This window comes from Anastrepha ludens, chromosome 3, assembly GCF_028408465.1.
Source record: "Anastrepha ludens isolate Willacy chromosome 3, idAnaLude1.1, whole genome shotgun sequence".
NCBI classification, from domain to species: domain Eukaryota; kingdom Metazoa; phylum Arthropoda; class Insecta; order Diptera; family Tephritidae; genus Anastrepha; species Anastrepha ludens.
The window spans coordinates 16,889,954-16,907,855 of record NC_071499.1 but is presented as its reverse complement, the minus strand read 5'-3'; the positions used below and the strand labels follow the sequence as shown (position 1 = coordinate 16,907,855).

At 39.0% G+C, this 17,902-nt stretch overlaps 1 protein-coding gene across 11 annotated transcripts in view; it reads right to left on the bottom strand.

Moving 5' to 3' along the window:
* Positions 1-17,902, bottom strand: part of LOC128857068 (proton channel OtopLc) — a 121,219-nt gene that overhangs the window by 79,060 nt on the left and 24,257 nt on the right. Inside the window, exon 1 of one of the 11 annotated variants that reach the window (XM_054092628.1) lies at positions 2,216-2,324. The exons of 8 other annotated variants lie outside the window; for them this stretch is intronic. The gene's annotated coding sequence lies outside the window, so the exon portion shown is untranslated. Of the gene's footprint in view, positions 1-2,215; positions 2,325-17,902 lie in introns of those variants that run through there. 2 more of the 11 variants (XM_054092630.1, XM_054092632.1) reach the window with 2 other exon arrangements.

Genomic DNA, 17,902 nt, shown 5'->3' with positions numbered 1-17,902 from the left:
ACCTCTTGCACTGCATTGCAAAAAGGGAAAAGGAGAGGAAGGGGGTATAATTTTCGCACCCTCACGCGCTGCCTCCTGCTACTATAAGTAGCAGCACAACTGCTTGTTGTTGGCGCGAGTGCATAGAAAGCACTCGGCATTCGGCTGTGCCTGCAATAACAAAAAATAATGCATTTTAGAACAACAACAACAACAACAACAAGAGAGAGTGTCAATTGCAATAGCAAAGTTACGAGCTGCCCAATGCTTACCGCTAAGCTTGAGCAAACGACGTATAAAAGCCGTGACGGACACGGCAGCAACAACACAATGTGTACGTACGAGAGGTATCCCGGGCCGACCTAGTGACCTCCCTGAAGCAAAAGCAAATAATTTGAGTTATTTTTTTTTGTGCTTTTTTTCTTTTACGCTACTCGTCGTAACTATAAGAATCGCTGTTGGTATTGTTAGCGGGATAGTGCGTATATTTGGCAACTCTACTGCATACGCAGCACTCGACTGGCTAACTGGGTGGCTCAGATGGAATGATGCTGAGTTGGTAGTGCTGAAGGCACCTACTTTTTATACAAACATACATACGCGCATACATACTTACACACATATACACGTACATACATACATACATGCATACATGTATACATATATATATATAAATATACACTTACATATGCATGTATATATGTATATGTTCATATATCCCCCAAGCAAGTCTTTCGTCTCTAAAGGAAGTTAAGTGGGGCAAGCGTCTAGGCGGGGATGACTCGAGGCCACGCAGTCTCTCTGAAAAATCAGCGTACTTTCGCACACTCGCACATCTTCGTACGAGTAAGCCTCCGCGTGCTTGCTTGCTTGCCTGCCTGTTTTGCACGGTTTTGTTGATGGCCGAGTTGCCTCGTCTCGCAAGCGCTCACGCATTTTCTCATTTTACGACTCATCAAAATCGGAGCTAAGGTTTCTTAGTATGTATTTGTGGTAGGAGAATAGGTAGCCTCGACCAACTGTAATACACAAGTGAAGAAGCTGAGCCACTCAAAATGAACAATTGAACGTACAATATAGTTATGCCTAAAGCTCAGCTATGCTAATCGCCTCAAAATATGTAAGCAAAGTAAAGCAGCTTAAAAAGCTGATTAAAATACTCGATTGGTCGGTAAGAAATGATAGTGACATTTGGCGTAGAAGAGCAAGAGGGGGTGTGGTACATTGTCTTATACTCGAGTGAGTGCTTTGGTGTGTGTGTGAGCGCACTTTTGTTTTGCATATTTTTTTTTGTAATTTTTTTTGCATTTTTTTTTTTGTATTTGTTTTTGTATTTTTTTGTATTTTTTTTTTGTATTTTTTTTTTGTATCTGTTCTGTACTCTTTTCGTATGTTTTTGTTTTTTGTATTTTTTTTTTTTTTTGTTTTTTGTATTTCGTGTTTTGGTTTCTCCGCTTTTGAGAGATCTGCCTAGCTTATGCGAGGTGCTCGTCTCAAAAGCTGGCTCCTCGTTAACAGTATATGTTTTACATGAGCGCACATAGTAAATTATGTATTCATGAATGTGTGTGTGTGTGTGTGTGTATGCATTGAGGCATGAATGGCTTCTATTTGTGTATATATCGGGGCAGCAGGTCTCAAGTGAGTTTCCCGTATAATTAGCAGAAGTGAAGTATATTTTTTTATATACTGCGCGATTGGTTGTATGAGATTTTCACAGTATTCTGATCAGAAATACATATTTTGAAAAGAAGTGGAAAAAAAATATTTGTTTTTTTTTTTGTAAAATTTGCGCACTATTGTATACACAAAATTTGAGCTTGCGAGGCATTTGAAGCGCAGTTTCTTGTTTGAAGTTATTATTTGAATTTTTTCAATTTTGCATTTTTCCACTTTTTCTTTACAAAAGCATTAATTTCATTAAAAATATTGCATTTATTAAACTTGGCGAGCACTGCAAAATTGCTAACCACTCAATATTCATTTATAAAAAGTAATTATGCTCTGTTTTTCATGGGTTATTTGGGCACATTTTTTTCGTAAATTTTATTTTCTATTAAAACTTTGATATTTTCATGGAAAACTACTAGAAATCAACTACTAAAGCATATGAAAATCAATTCCATTTAAAATTTCTGAGCAACTCAACATTTTTCACACATCAAATACACAAAAAATGTATTTTGCACTTTTCAAAGGGAGCATTTTTTTCTATGTTTTTTTTCCATGCACATACTTTTACAATCCGTAAATGGCAATCACATTCGTCTGCGACGATATCCTATCCAACTACAACTGAGTGCGAGCACAGCAATTGGTATCAGCTCGGCTGCCATGGATGGCTGCGTTGACTTCGACGTTGCTCTGTGCCAGCAAATAGCACGGATGCTGCTCGGGCGCGAACGCGGCTCGAGCATAGCAGCCTCTACCTCGCATTAATTTCAACTCAGCATCCAATAACAACATAAAATGCCACAATCAGCAGCGACTGCTGCTCGCCACGCTCTTACAACAACAGCCAGCGAGCGAGCATCTTTTGTGCTATCAATGCAATGCACGTGCATGTTGTTGTGCGCGCGTGTGTGTGTGTGAATAGCCACTGGTCCAGCAAGGCAGGCAGGATACGGTGTGCTCTGCATTGATGTTTGGCACGCTTCGGCGCACTGTGCATGAATTTGAGTATTCGACTCGTGAAATGTGGAATGTAAAGGATTTCTGATTCTACACTTTCCTTGCTACTCATTTTCCTCACTACTCATTTTCCTTCCTACTCATTTTCCTTGTAGACTCTATGCACTCTATGTGGTACGCCTGCTGCCTGTGTATGCGTGAGCGCTTTCCCCATTCGGAAAATGCTCGTTTGCGTTAGTTACACATTTCGTTCTACTCTTTGCCGTAGCTGGTCGTCCCTTTTCTTGTACTTTGTGCTTTTACTGAGGGGAAACTCCTTTGTTTTTGTTTTGCTTATTGTTGATTTGCCTTTCTTCTTCTCATCGTTTGTTGTTTTTCTACTGCTGTTTGTTGTGAGTGTATTTCTGATTGCATTGCTTTTGTTATTGTTGATTTTATTCTACACTGGAAAGTAGGGCATTATTCTCTATGCATTCTTGCGACGCGCGTTGCAAGTTTCGATGTTTTTGTTTTTGTTGCAATGTTGGTTGCATCGGAAATGCATTTTCAATAGTGAAGTGTTGCATGAATTGGTTGGTATAATAAGATGTCGTCCTGTTGTTTTTCAAAATAGGGTTGCCCTAGTGCTCGTGAAAATGTTAGAAGAAAAAATAGAGCTGTAAATTACGAAAAACAAAAATTGCGAATTATTACAAATTGTTATACTGCTTAGACTATAAAGGTGGGTAACGAGACCGCTGACTCCTTAGCTAGGATGGGCTCTGAGGCCAACCTCATTGGCCATCCCTTCTGCAGCCATCAAAGCCACGGTTAGCAAACGGGTTACTTCAACCGAAAAGCGAGCTTGACAGGCTGAGAGAGGCTGCAGATGAACTAAACTGACGTTACCTGTCGTGTGCGACCGACTGTCGCAGATCCTCCTGTCATTGAGCAGAAGAGACTGCAAACAGCTGGTTGGACTGATGACGGGCCACTTTCTGTGCGCGAAGCACATCTCATACAGTACACTCGGCCCAGCTTGTGAAGAGAAGGATGAGACGGCTGATCACTTTCGGTGCGTCTGCCCCGCCTTCGCTCGAATCAAGTTTGAAGTCTTTCTCACTGATGTGTTAAGAAGCGACCACCTTAGCTCCTTGGCACCACAGGATCTACTCAGATTCCTGCGGAGATCGGGTAGATTTAAAGAAAATTAAAAGGGCCTCCAAGTGTAGTGCAATAAACTTAATTGTGTCTGAGTTGTCTCGACGAAAAACAAGCAAAGATTGTAAAGGATGCAAAGATCTACTCCAACAGCCAAGCGGATACTAGAGCCTTGGGCTTCTTTTAGTCGAGGAATGCCTGACTTCTCTCGCGACTGCATTCAAATACTTTGATATTATTTCCATTTGGGTTCCCAGGCACATCCGCATAGAGGGAAACTGCTGGCTAGGCAAGCAGCCCTCGAAATGGTTTTGAACACAAAACGAGAGGATTGGAGTTTTATATTGGAATATATATAATTTCGCGAGGTAGCAAAGCGCTACAACAATCGAAGATTTGACTCAAGCAGAAGCAACCTTCTTCAAGTCGTTCCATCTGCTTTTGATTTTTTCTTTGGTCAGCGAGGTTTGGTCTACCTATTCGTCAGTTCCTTTGTGGACTCAAATCATTTACAGTACGTGTAGTGCCACTTAATTCTCTTCTAAGACATGTCCAAGTCCGCCGCATTTCCCTTTCAGGGTTCCGTTTGCATTGGAGTCTGGTTGGCGCTAATCCACGGGCTGCTGTTTGGTTTGGCGTTGAGCCAGAAAATGCGAAGTATTGTGCGCAGACAGCGATTTGCAAAGACTTGTAGCCGTTACATGTCTCTAACTGCAAAGTTCCAAGTTTCGCAGCCGTACAGTAAAGCTGAGTTGAAGTCCGAATTGAAAATTTGTATCTCGGTGTTTCGTGTGATTATAGACGAGCACCAGTTGTTTTCAAGGGAGCCGAAAGCCATATTGGCCTTTTTTATCCGATTCGTAATTCTTTCTTTGAGCCACCATTTGAGGATATTATTGTATGTTCCCAAGGTAACAAATGGAGCTAACTTCTTCAAGCTCAGTGCCGTCAATCTCGAATCTGTGTATGCAGGCGAAATTAAGGTGCATTACTTTGGTTTTACCGATGTTTATCTTCAGGCTAACCTTCGCCGCTGTATCTTGCACAAACACTAATTTTTTTGAAGTGCCAGTGAAGGTGTACGTCATTAGTCAGATATCATTGGCATAGTCCAGATCTTCGTCCCGTTTAGTCCATATGTTATTCTATTTATATTGGGCGTTGAGTTGTTCATAACGTTGCCCAGGGCAATACCTAATAGTAGCGGCAATAGCACGCAGACCTGACGGACGTTTGCTGTGATCGTTAAATAACGGCTCAGTTTTTCTGTTTTTTGCAAGGTATGTCGCATTCTTATATAATATAATGCTGCTATTCACTTAATTAGTTTTGCCGTGATCAATACATGAACCCTGGCCGAAATCCTGCTTAGTCCGTTCTAATTTTTTATTTTAAGACACTTGATAGTCGTATGTTAATAATTTGAGCAATTATTTTCTTGAGCATATTGAAAATCTTGATTCCACGCTAGTGACAAGCAATTGGAAAACGCAGATGGCGCTCCAAGTAGTAAGAAGGCGTTGTTCCTAAGTTTAGGACTGGTAGCTGCAGGCTAATCACCTACCCTGTCAGAAATCAAATAGATTAACGCAACCAACGCAAGACAAATGCTTTGTCGAGTCCCTACGCTCCGAAGAAGAGTGAATAAGGACAAAAAAATCGCCTTTTTAAGGTAGGTTGATCATGGCATGCATCTTTAATTCTGCGGATAGTTGTCCTGTTGGCCAAAAGTCTCTAATTACACAGGCCGACAAAATTTAACCAACATTCAGACCCAGAAACCAGACTATATATTTCCGAAGGTTTATGATGCGCTGAATCCAAATCTGGTCTCAGAATTGCTCTATCAGCTCTGGTTTTCGAGATATCCTAACCTAAAAGTGCAAAAAACCCCATTTTTGCCCATATTTGAGGTTATGTAGCCTTGCAGATGTTTTCTTTCACCAAAATTAAAGGATGTCATCTTTAAACACAATCCTTCTTTTATCAAATGGCGTTTTGTTTGCTCAAATATCATTATTTTTCGCAGAGATATCGCATTTTGAAATTTTCATGTTTCGAAATTTTCCTACACCTGAAAATCGATTAAGATAACATAGACATGATATATTCGATTACTAATTTTCTTGAATTGAGTCTTATTTTTCTTAAAATTTTGTCTCACACCATAAGTGTGCTGACTCACCACATCCCTACACTATCTAACCTTTGGGTACCGAGTCACACACAGCCCTAACCCCTAGAAACCACCCCTATCATACCGCGAGCAGGCTAACCCACATAACCGCAAGCAGGCTTTCCCACAAACTCCAAATTTACATACTATTAATCCATATATTTCAGGCCCTCAAACCCAAGAAAATTAGTAAGCGACTATATCATGTCTATGTTATCTTAATCGATTTTCAGGTGTAGGAAAATTTCGAAACATGAAAATTTCAAAATGCGATATCTCTGCGAAAAAAAATGATATTTGAGCAAACAAAACGCCATTTGAAAAAAGAAGGATTGTGTTTAAAGATGCCATCCTTTAATTTTGGTGAAAGAAAACATCTGCAAGGCTACATAACCTCAAATATGGGCAAAAATGAGGTTTTTTGCACTTTTAGGTTAGGATATCTCGAAAACCAGAGCTGATAGAGCAATTCTGAGGCCAGATTTGGATTCAGCGCATCATAAACCTTCGGAAATATATAGTCTGGTTTCTGGGTCTGAATGTTGGTTAAATTTTGTCGGCCTAGTTCCATTAAACACGGAAGATACGATTATCGTAAAAACTCAAACTAATAAATTAATTTTAGTTATCAATCCGAATTTTGCATGGACAGAGAAGCAGATATTAATAGGTCTATTTATAAGTTCGTGCGGTTTTACAACAGATGGCGTAACTTGATTATTATTCCATCGATCCACATTTCCAAACATTCATTGGAGAGCTACTGTCGTAAGGCACAAACGTCAGTATAAGTTTTTTATTTGAAGCGTAAACAACAATATTTTTACCACACTTGAAAATGTCGAATTTCGTGCCAAATAATGTGTTTTTGCGGGGAATTCTTCTTCATTATTTTAATATGAAGAAAAAAGCAGCCGAAAGTCATCGTATCTTGGTGGAAGTTTATGGTGAGCATGCTCTATCTGAGCGAACGTGCCAGAAGTGGTTTGCACGCTTTAAAAGTGGTGATTTTGGCTTGGAAGACGAAGAACGCGAGGGTGCGCCGCCAAAGTTCATGGATACCGAATTGGAGGAATTGCTCGATCAAGATCCGGCTCAAACCCAAGAAGAGGTTGCAAAAACTTTGGGAGTTGATCAATCAACCATTTCCAAACGTTTAAAAGCCATGGGAATGATCCGAAAGGTAGGCCATTGGGTGCCGTATGAATTGAAGCCAAGAGACGTTGAACGCCGTTTTATGGCATGCGAACAACTGCTTCAACGGCACAAAAGAAAGGGTTTTTTGCATCGAATTGTGACTGGCGATGAAAAGTGGGTCCATTACGACAATCCAAAACGTCGGGCAACGTATGGATACCCTGGCCATGCTTCAACATCGACGTCGGCGCAGAATATTCATAGCCTGAAGGTTATGCTGTGTATCTGGTGGGACCAGCTGGGTGTTGTGTATTATGAGCTACTGAAACCGAATGAAACGATTACGGGGGATGTCTACCGACGACAATTGATGCGTTTGAGCCGAGCACTGCGAGAAAAACGGCCGCAATACGCCGATAGACACGACAAAGTTATTTTGCAACATGACAATGCTCGGCCACATGTTGCACAAGTGGTCAAAACATACTTAGAAACGCTCAAATGGGATGTCCTACCCCACCCGCCGTATAGTCCAGACCTTGCGCCATCCGATTACTATCTCTTCCGATCGATGCAACATGGCCTGGCTGACCAGCACTTCCGTAATTACGATGAAGTCAAAAAATGGATCGATTCGTGGATTGCGGCAAAACCGACCGAATTTTTCACAAAGGGAATCCGTGAATTGCCAGAAAGATGGGAAAAAGTAGTAGTAAGCGATGGACAATATTTTGAATATTAAATTTGTAACCATTTTACGTCAATAAAGTTTCAAATTTCGAAAAAAAACCGCACGAACTTATTCATAGTCCTATTAGTTTAAATTATTTCGGATACTTTTCCTTGTAGACTAGTGTTATCGGACCATTTCAGAATTTGCTTTTAAGAGTTCAGGAGCAATATTGTCAAGGGCTGCTGCCTTGTAGTTCTTTAGGATTTTTATTACATTTACACTCTCCTGCTTGCTTGGATAGCTAAAGCTTGGAAAAATATTAAATATTTAGTTATAGCAGTAGGAGCTACTGACCAGCTTTGATAATTTATTTGCTACTTATATAATTTTAATATTTTTCATAAAAAATATATAATATATATTCAAAAAAATTTACCAATGTACCATAAAATTCAAACTATTTACTCTAGTTTTTCCTTTCCCGTACTGGGTTGCCCATATTCGACGGACCCATGTTTTTTTTTAATCAAAGAAAAACATAATTTTTTGATGTTGATGATAATAATCATTGTATTTGGTTCAAGTAGATGTGTTGACATCACTTGTTGAATATAATCTCTCTCAAATGGCCGTCTTGAGCCTGTACGGCGTATTGTGCCCGTTTTGCAGCATTTTCCATAGCCTTAGCTAACATTTCGGCTGGAATAGCGGCCATTTCCTCACGGATGTTGTTCTTGTGCTCTTCTATGGTCTTTGGCTTATTAATATAAACTTTTGATTTTAAATATCCCCACAAGAAGAAGTCAGGTGGCGTTAAATCGGGCGAACGCGGTGGCCAGTCAAAATCGCCATTTTTCGACATCGAACGACGAGGAGACAATTTCTTCAAAAAATCGATTGTGGTGCGAGCTGTGTGTGGTGGAGCGCCGTCCTGTTAAAACCAGAACTGCCTCATACGCTTTCGACGAATAATTGGCATTACAATTTCGTTCTTTTCTTCTTCTTTTCACAATTGACTTCTTTTGTTGAATGTAAATTTCAACAATTTGGGAGCGCGCGCGTGGCGTGTACTGTTCCATGGTAAAAATCTGGACTGACGCTTCCAACGCGGTATGTCGTTAAGCGATCTGACGTCTCTGTCAAAAGATACAGGGTTGCCAGATGGGTCCGTCGAATATGGGCAACCCTGTATATGTTAAGAAAGATTTTTCAACCATTTGAAACTTCCACTATATTAGATCAAAATTAATAAACTATAAAACTGCATACACGAAATCGTTCTAATGAATGAAATTTTTTTGAGAATTTGTTGAATTCTTTTTAAGAGGTTACATACGTCCAGAATTTTTAAAAAAATTTTTTTTTCTTATAGTTTTAGGCGCATTTCTGTGGAAGAAGATTGTAAAAATTCCCCATAGATACAAAGTTATGGTAGAAAATGTAACTGCCCGACGAGTGTTTGATGCGCACAGGTAGCTTTCCTTCATTTGAAGTAGCTGGCCATTACTTTCGGAGCCTTTCACCCTGTCGGTTCTTAAGTTATTCTAAAGTTTATATAGGGACATCTATAAAACATTATGAGAGTATGTGTAAGGTCGATAAGGCAAGGTTTATAAAACTAAAGGTTAGTTGTTCTTGATCATTCGAAGCGAACAGTTGTGTGTCTTATTTGTGATTTTCGAAAATGTTAAATCGTCGTTATATAGATCGCAAAGTCAGTGGTCAGATCAGATGGAGAGAGAAACAAATAAATTAAAAAAATTATTTTAAGTTTTTGGCTTTAATGCTCACGACCTCGAGTGAAATGCACTTGAAAGCTTAAACTCGTTTTCCTCGAAACTACTTTTTCCGGCTCATAGCTCATATAGTTTTTAATATTTTTTGATTTTTAAATCATTCGAAAGTGTTTTCTCTATAGTCTGTCGAGCCGGATTTTTCATATTTTTATTACAAAATTTTGTAAACATAATTAAAGTGTGACATTTATGACGTTAAATGTATAATTTTTTTTTTTAATGCAGTAAATTGCAAAACTTTTCGAAATTTAAAAATTTGGCTTGACAGACTGTATACAATTTTTTTACTTTTATTTCTATTGTTATCCCTTCTAACAACAGTTTTTCTTTTAACGTATTTTTGGCGCTGCTGGACGTATGTATGTAACACCTTAAATTTTCACTTCATTATACTAAAATTTAATAAGCTATAGAGCTGCATACCAAAAATATGTCTGGAAATTCGAATTAAAACCCGTGCAATTGTGATGAAAAGTTTATGGAAATTTTCTAATTTTTGTGTAAAGTTTGAAATTTGAATATTTATGGTTTTTGTTCGACAATCAGCTATACTTTTATAAAAAAAAATTAACGTTAAAAAGGCAGAAAATAGACAAAACTACTCAAAATGTTTATTTGCCAACATTTGTTGGCGCAGGCTGTAATTAAAGGCTCAGAATGACTTCCTAGTATTTGTCACTGGGTGAGCAAAAGCAGTGACAACTTAATTATTAAATATTTTAAATAATTTTGGTAAATTTGCAAACACACCTTAATTTAAAAGTCTTCGTACACATGGAAAACTTCACTACTACTTGAGCATAGATAACTACTTGAGTTCCGCAAGCAGAAGTTGGTCGCTTTAAAGCACCAAATGCCCGTATGCTCCTGAGATTTGTGGCCAGAACATCGCATTTTATATGCTGCATGTGATTATGCCTTACTACCTATAGATGCTGACATACCATACGCATCAACTTACAAACACACGCATAAATGAAAATATTTTGCAAACTATGCATTAACTTTCTGAAGAATTTGAGCGAACCCAAATGAGAATCTTACGTGAAACTTGCGGCGAATTCGCTCTTCAACATAACTTGCGGTATAAATCTAACTACCCTGTAGGGAAACCAAGTTCAAAAAACTAATATTTTAGCAGATTAAACTAAATTATGTGTATGTACAATATGTAAATCACTTCCGTTTTTAAAGAATATTTATGCATTTTTTTCAACCCCTTATAGTTCATAAAATGGTTTCCATGCATATTCTTGTGGTCTACTTCGAAACACTTAAGTTGGCTGAAAAAATATTACAATATACATAAATAATTTACGTTAATATAGCCTTTCCTGAAAACCAGATTAAATTCTTTACATTTTGGACCTATTTACAACAATAATAATAATAATACTTTACATAGCACGAAAGGAGTATTCATACTGCCACCAAAAAGCTTTTCCTAAGAAAACCATTTGCCGCTCGGAGTTGGCATAAGTCTTTATGTGCCTTCAGTTGTAGGGAAATTTTGAGAAAACAAATTCGAAGACAAGCTCGGTCAAATATGTATATTTGGTGAAAAGTTTATCATCGCACCCAGGGTAATTGATTTGATGTATGCGAACTATTTTTTGTGAAAGTTTTTGAAAGCGTTTGGTCTATGTAACCACTCAACATTCCAGCCTTGGAAACCAACATCAAGTGAAGCACTCGTAGCAAATGGCTTCAGACGCAGTGATGGTAAATGTAGGGAAAATTCCCTACATGTAGGGATTTTTGTCGAAAATGTGGGTCTAGGGAAAAGAAGGACAGATTTTTTTTTTAAATTCTATGTAGCGAATTTTCAAGGACAGAAAAAATGTTTAACAAGCGGGAAAAATTAAAAAAAAATCATTTAAAATAAAAATCCGCAGTAAGATTTCATGGCAGACTTTTTTTTTCTTATGGCAGCATACTTTTAAAAGCTTTAATACGGCACAATTGGCATTTTTTTCTTCGTTAACGCTAACGCGATTTTTTCTTCGCGCGAAAATTGTTAGTTGTCCCGCGTTTTCTGGTGCTTTCACTTTTGGGGAAAGTTTGCAGACCTCTCTAGATCTGCAAGTTCGAAAGGAAGCGATGAAGGCGACGTACAGGCTAAAGTTAAACGTAGTCTGGGGAAATGAAGAAAGCACTGGCCACAATTTGTAGTGACAGTGAAGCTGCACCGAAAGCCCTTGCTAACCCAGCGTGGGTTTTCGAAATTGGTCGATGAATGTAAGGCAAGATTATACAGTGTTGCAAAACACAACAAAGTTTGTCTTTTTTTGGTGACTGAACATTTTCGTATTGCAGGGAACGAGTTAGCTGATAAACTGGCTAATCAAGGCTCTGTAAGTATGCCACTAGGCTCTGAACCCTTTCTAGGTGTCAATTCTGCATCGACTGAACTATGGACTATGACGACTTCATGAGGTCGTGCAGAGTAGCCAAGTGCTTTGTGAAAGAACCAAACAGGAAAATAGCAAACTTTCTCCTAAAACTCAGCAGAAAGGACTTGAGAGTACTGGTGGGTGTAATCACAGGGCACAACGCCTGTGTCGGCATATGGCTGCCATGGGGGTCGTCGACAGCTATCCTGTCTTGAGAATGACGACACTGCAGAGCATTTTCTCTGTAGCTGTCCGGCGTTTTCCAGAATCAGACTTAGGATATTGGGTTACGATGTACTGAGTACGGATAAAGTTCATACTCTTTCTCTTTCGGATCTCTTAAGATTCATCAATGAATCCAAGAGATTTGTGGAAGAGTGATCTCAAACTATTTTTTCCGTCTCACCACCCACATATTATCTTTCCTATTTCTATTCCTTCTACTGAATTCAAACCGGGTGTAATACAATGGTCTAAGTGCTTGGATTTGACCAACCTCCACAAATCCAATCTTATCTAATCTAACCTTTTGCCTTTTCGAGAAGCTAGTACATAAGGCCTTAAGTTCTTTCACTGTCCTCGTGGTTGCGAATTTCCAAAACTCTATTAACACACATATTGCGAATATCCTCAAAAAGTGATAAGAGAAAGAGAAAAAAATCGATTTTTTTACCAAATATACCAGAAAACCTTCGCAAAAAAATTTTAATTCCTTAACACTTTTTAATGAAATTTATCTAACTGCACCTTTTCATACAAAATATTCTTTATAAATGCTCCAAATTCTCTAACTGGGCGTTGCCAGTGAATATTCCTGCGGGGTATTAACTACGCTTGACTGTGGTGAATACCTGACAACAGGAAGTAGCCCGTAATACGGCGCTGAGAAATTCCTTACCCACGATTCCTTAAATCGTATTTTAAATTTCTCTTCTTGCTTTTGATTTTGCTTCGCATTCGTACACATACACACCCATTTGTGCATAGCTATGTATGTTGTGTATATCAATACGGTTTGTTTATTTTGTATTTTCATAGCCTTTTTCGTGGCCCACCTTTATTTCTTTCGACTTATTTTGGTAGGAATTTCCGCTACAAATAACAAATGACTGCTACTCCAACTTAATTTTTTTTACTTTCAGTTTTTTTGTGTGTGTATGAATGTATGTATGTATGTGTATATGTTTTTGTTTCGATATTTTTGTCCACCGTTTTTGCAACAGCCGCTTAAGTGGCCACTCTGTTTGCATGCTGCTGCGCAATGTCACTTATTTTCTTTGTTGTTGCCTTCATTAGGTGCTCTTATAAATTTGCTCTTCCTCTTACAATGGCAACAAAAAATAGCAACAACAATAGCAACGGCAATTTCAAAATCCAGTCAACATCATGCGACGCAAATAAATTGACCTAAGCATCTTTAATATGTGGCATGCCACGTAGCACTTGCCTGTAGTCAATGTACGTACTACAAATACATGTACACATATACACTCACATCAATACATGATGAGGCGCTCAACACATGACCGTGCCACACTTTGGGGATGAATGCGTGACATTGTCATTCTGTTGTGATTATTTTTATTATTGTTGTTGCTCTCATCACCTTGTTGCGTCGTAGTAGCAGAGTTGCTGGCATAACCCTGCTGGGAAATCCAATATGAGAAATTAATACAAGTCCACTATTATTACTTTTCCCATATCAAGTAGAGTACAAAGTTTGCGTTTCGCGTGAAATGACTGCCAAAATCTATACAAATTGCATTGCCGTGAAACATGCGTGAAATTTCATGTACCTCTTATGGCAAAATAGTGCTCATTTAACGTCTCGAAAACAGCGTGCAAGATGACGCCAGCATCATTATCACAGGTTATTTAAAATTGAGCGGAAACTGACACTAAGTTTGCAAGTGAAGTGCCTGAGTTTAGTCAGAATAATCCGAAGTTATAGAGTAGGTAACAAAGAGTAAACATTGAGTACAGTCTCATTCGAATGACTTCAATGGCTGGCTTTGTAGCATCTCTTAAGCATCTCTTCTTGAAGCATCTCTGAATGGTTAAAGCCTGTATGCGGCTAATAAACATAATCGTTTCGGCAGATCATTCTATTTCTGAGGATATTTTTTCGTCAAAGTCAAATGCCAAAAGCCAGATGGAACATATTTTTTCTCTTTGTTAGTTTGAAACTCGTAGTCAGTTTGAAACTCGTACCCAATTCGACAGATAGGTTCTGGTATCCATAGCATATCACTTCCAACCGCAGCTAATATTTCTCACAAAGAAGCACATCCCATCCCAAACTTGGCCAAGTACGTTAACCACAAAACAGGTTCTAAAGTACCTAGGCATAAGACTGGACCCAAGACTAACTATCTGGGCACAAATAAAAACCACAGCTAAGAAAGCTGCTAAAATGGCATCCCTACTCAATAGGCTGATGGAAACTGAAAATAATAATGGCTGCCACGCTCTCCGTTCTCTTATACGGAGCTGAATTGTGGGCAAATGCGCTAAAGACAAATTGTAAGCTTTGGTACAACGAACGACAGCTCTGAGAGTTGTGTCTGCCTACCGCCCTGTATCAGGGTCAGCTGTTGATGAGAAAAGCGGTTCCGATAGGCTTACTAGATTTTTAACCGAAAAATTTGTGGACAAAGAACGAAAGAATGGAAGAAGGAGTTAGTAAAACTGCAGAGCGCGAAATAAAGGACGAAACACGAGGCCGATGGACAGCTAGGCTAATAAAAGACGTCGCTACATGGTACGGCAAGACCTTCGGTGAAGTGAATTTTTATACAACTCAAATGCTTTCGGGACATGAGTATTTCCAGAAACACCTGTTCAAAATAGGGAAATTCGAACACTCCACATGCATATACGGGGATGCTGTCAAAGATGACGCAGAACATATCTTTTTCAAATGGCATTTTAACCTGATCATCCGCAAAAAAAAAAAAAAAAAATAAGCGATTTTGCAAAAATGGAAAATTTGGTGCTTACAAAGAAAAAATAGATCTAGTGAAAATAATATACAAATTCGGAAGCAACCTCTTAGCTCCTCTTCTAAATGCTGGTAGCAATCATATAAAAAAATATCCTATTTCTTAATGAAAAGCAGCCTAATATTCAGATCGTCAACTTTCGATCCACCATCCAAATCTTCATGCAAGTCATTTAGTTTTTTTTTTAACGAGCTGTGATTTCTTTTACCTTTAGCCTTGGTCAGTGGGAGACTTTAACGTCACGAAAAGGACCTCATGTCCGACGGTTCATCTTACTGGGATGCTGTTTTGGTAATTAGGCCTTCGGAGGCCTTCGTGAGCTTAATCGTCAGTTACGTTTTTTTGCTGTCCGTCTTGCTGCATTTTATCAATACGGCAGTTATACCTGCTGCTGCGTTCGTCTCGCAACATTCCTTCGCCTCCAATATATGTTGCGAAGTTTCACGATAATTCGTGTTGCAAAAGCTTGTACCGATCTCTACTTTTTATCCGTCTCAAGCATTTGTGGGACCAGATTATTGGACGTTAGAAACATACCAGTTTTGCTTGCTAAATTATGGCGTTCTTTAGCGAAGTTGCTGTTATAAAACGCCGCATGTTCGGCCTCGGTCTACTCTTTGTCCATGCAATCTTGGCAATAAAGACTACCGGCCATATCTATTTTTGGAAACATCGGTGTTCGCTTAATAGCTGCGCCAGGACGAAATCAACGTCGCCGTGTTTTCGACAGATTCACTCGTCAATCCGTGAGATCAACCTATGCCAAGCCTATGATTTAAATGTAACGCAAGAAGTAAAGGTAAACGTAAAGTAAAAAAGACTGCAGACACCCTTGCTTCACCCCCGAGAACGTTTCAAACTCATCTGAATAATCTTCACCTGTCGATTATTGCTTTGATTATTACGACGTCATCAACTTCAACTGGTCGATCAGAGCGTTTTTAATCTTTGAGTTAAAAATCACCAGAACGAAATTTTGACACTGCCGTTCTTTTAAGGCTTCGTCACCATAAACAGCACATAACATTTTATGAGGAAAATATGACGAAAACCTTCCTTTTGATTTTCCATTTTTCAACGAACGCCAAACGAAAACTACGCAACCGATCGAAAAACTGTTTTTACTGATTGACAGCTGAACTGCCAACTATCAAATAAGAAAATGTGTTTTACATTTGTACTACGTCTGCAAACCTAAAAATTCAACTGAAGCCATCTATGAATGGAATCCGCAATTACTTGGTTGCCAACCCAATAGTTCCGAAACAGAAATTTGTTTCACTTGCTCAAATTTTACCTGCAGGGTATGCCAGAAATGAGCTATGCTTTACATACGTAATTCTCCAACAATACCAACTTATATATTGAGATTGACTGACTTTGTTCCTGGTATGTTGTTTATCTTATTTTATTTTTATTTTTTTTTTAGGCTTTTCACGATTTTACTTTTGCTATGGTATTAGTGTCTCTTCGTGCTAAGGGTGGATATTCATCGAAATTTGAGTTTTATGAATAAAGAGTAAAAACAATCAATGACAGAAGCGCAGAAGTGGAGCGTATTTACAGTAGCGCCAACATCATCATCATTAGCAGAAGCAGAAGCAACAACCAGAACGGCAGTAGCAACAACAGCAGCAACAAGCGGTAAATTCTGCTATACGCATACGTGGGCAATGGAAATGGAGTTTTGCAGGGTGAGTAGTGAAAACATTGATTGTTTTGCCAACAACGCAACGAAACGCCACGCACTCACCCCTGAGTTGTCCGTGGTTTGCTACAGCCACTTTGCTGACGGCGTCAATAACTAGAGAAATACTTGGAAGGAGTGTATTATTACACTGAGGGAATCTTGAATGGAATCTGAAATGGCGCACATGGAAGATATCAATAAAACGCACAGTGGATATTTCGTGTGTGCCTATGTTGGGTTTTCTTAGTTTTATAGGTCCTAATTCTCGATTGACGCAAATTATCAGTTTTTATTGAAAACAACCAGATAACTTTTAGGCTTCTGAGCTGAAGATGGCTGCACAGGGCATATTTCACCTAACTTAAAAACAGGCTGCGGTCTCCGAGGATACCTTTTCTAGCTGATCAAAGTCTGGTGGCGAGTGTCAGCCTAAGGTGGTCCATCCGCGAGCTTGGTTCAAAAAATTTAAATCCAGATAGACTGTAGAATACGCAACTAAAAGCAGGAAGAATCTATAACAGTTGGTGGCACTAGATCAATATTATGTACTTGTATTTTGTTTCTGCAATTTTATATTTTGAATGTAAAAATTTCAATGAGAATGTAAACTAGCAAACCAGGCAACAACAAAGAAGCTGAAAACTTCGACATTCAAACCATCAACTCGTAAATAAAAACAAATAAGTATTCGTAATATGTATTAACCTCGACTCTCACTCCTGCTCTCAGAGCGTACTACCCAACAAGCCGACTTACACGAGGGATGGAGCAACATTTCTCGTTCTCTACGTACCGCTGCCGAAGAAGAAAACGGATTCCGGTGAACCCGAAAACACAGTTGATACGACGAGGAATGTCGTGCTGCCGCAGAAAGAAAGGATGTTGTCTATGGGGCCATCTGCGATCGGACGCAATGCCAGCTATGTGGGATCACTAGAAGACAAACGAAGAGTATTATCAGAAAGAAGAAACAAGAGGTCAAAATACGTGAGTGCGAGAAGCTTGAAATGGTGGAAAATAAGACCAGCACACGAAAATACTACCAGAAAGTACGACCGCTCACAGAAGGTTTCAAGATCGGAGCACAAAGACGGCGATTCGGTGATTGACATCCAGAGAGTACTTAAATTATGGAGGGAACAGTTCTTGAACTTGTTCAATAGTGACAGCTGCTCATGTCAGAGAGAAGGTGAAGATCCCGATACCCCAATCGTTGACGACGGAATTGTCGTTCCCCTTCCCGACCATAACGAGGTGAGAATAGCGATAACGCGGCTAAAGAACA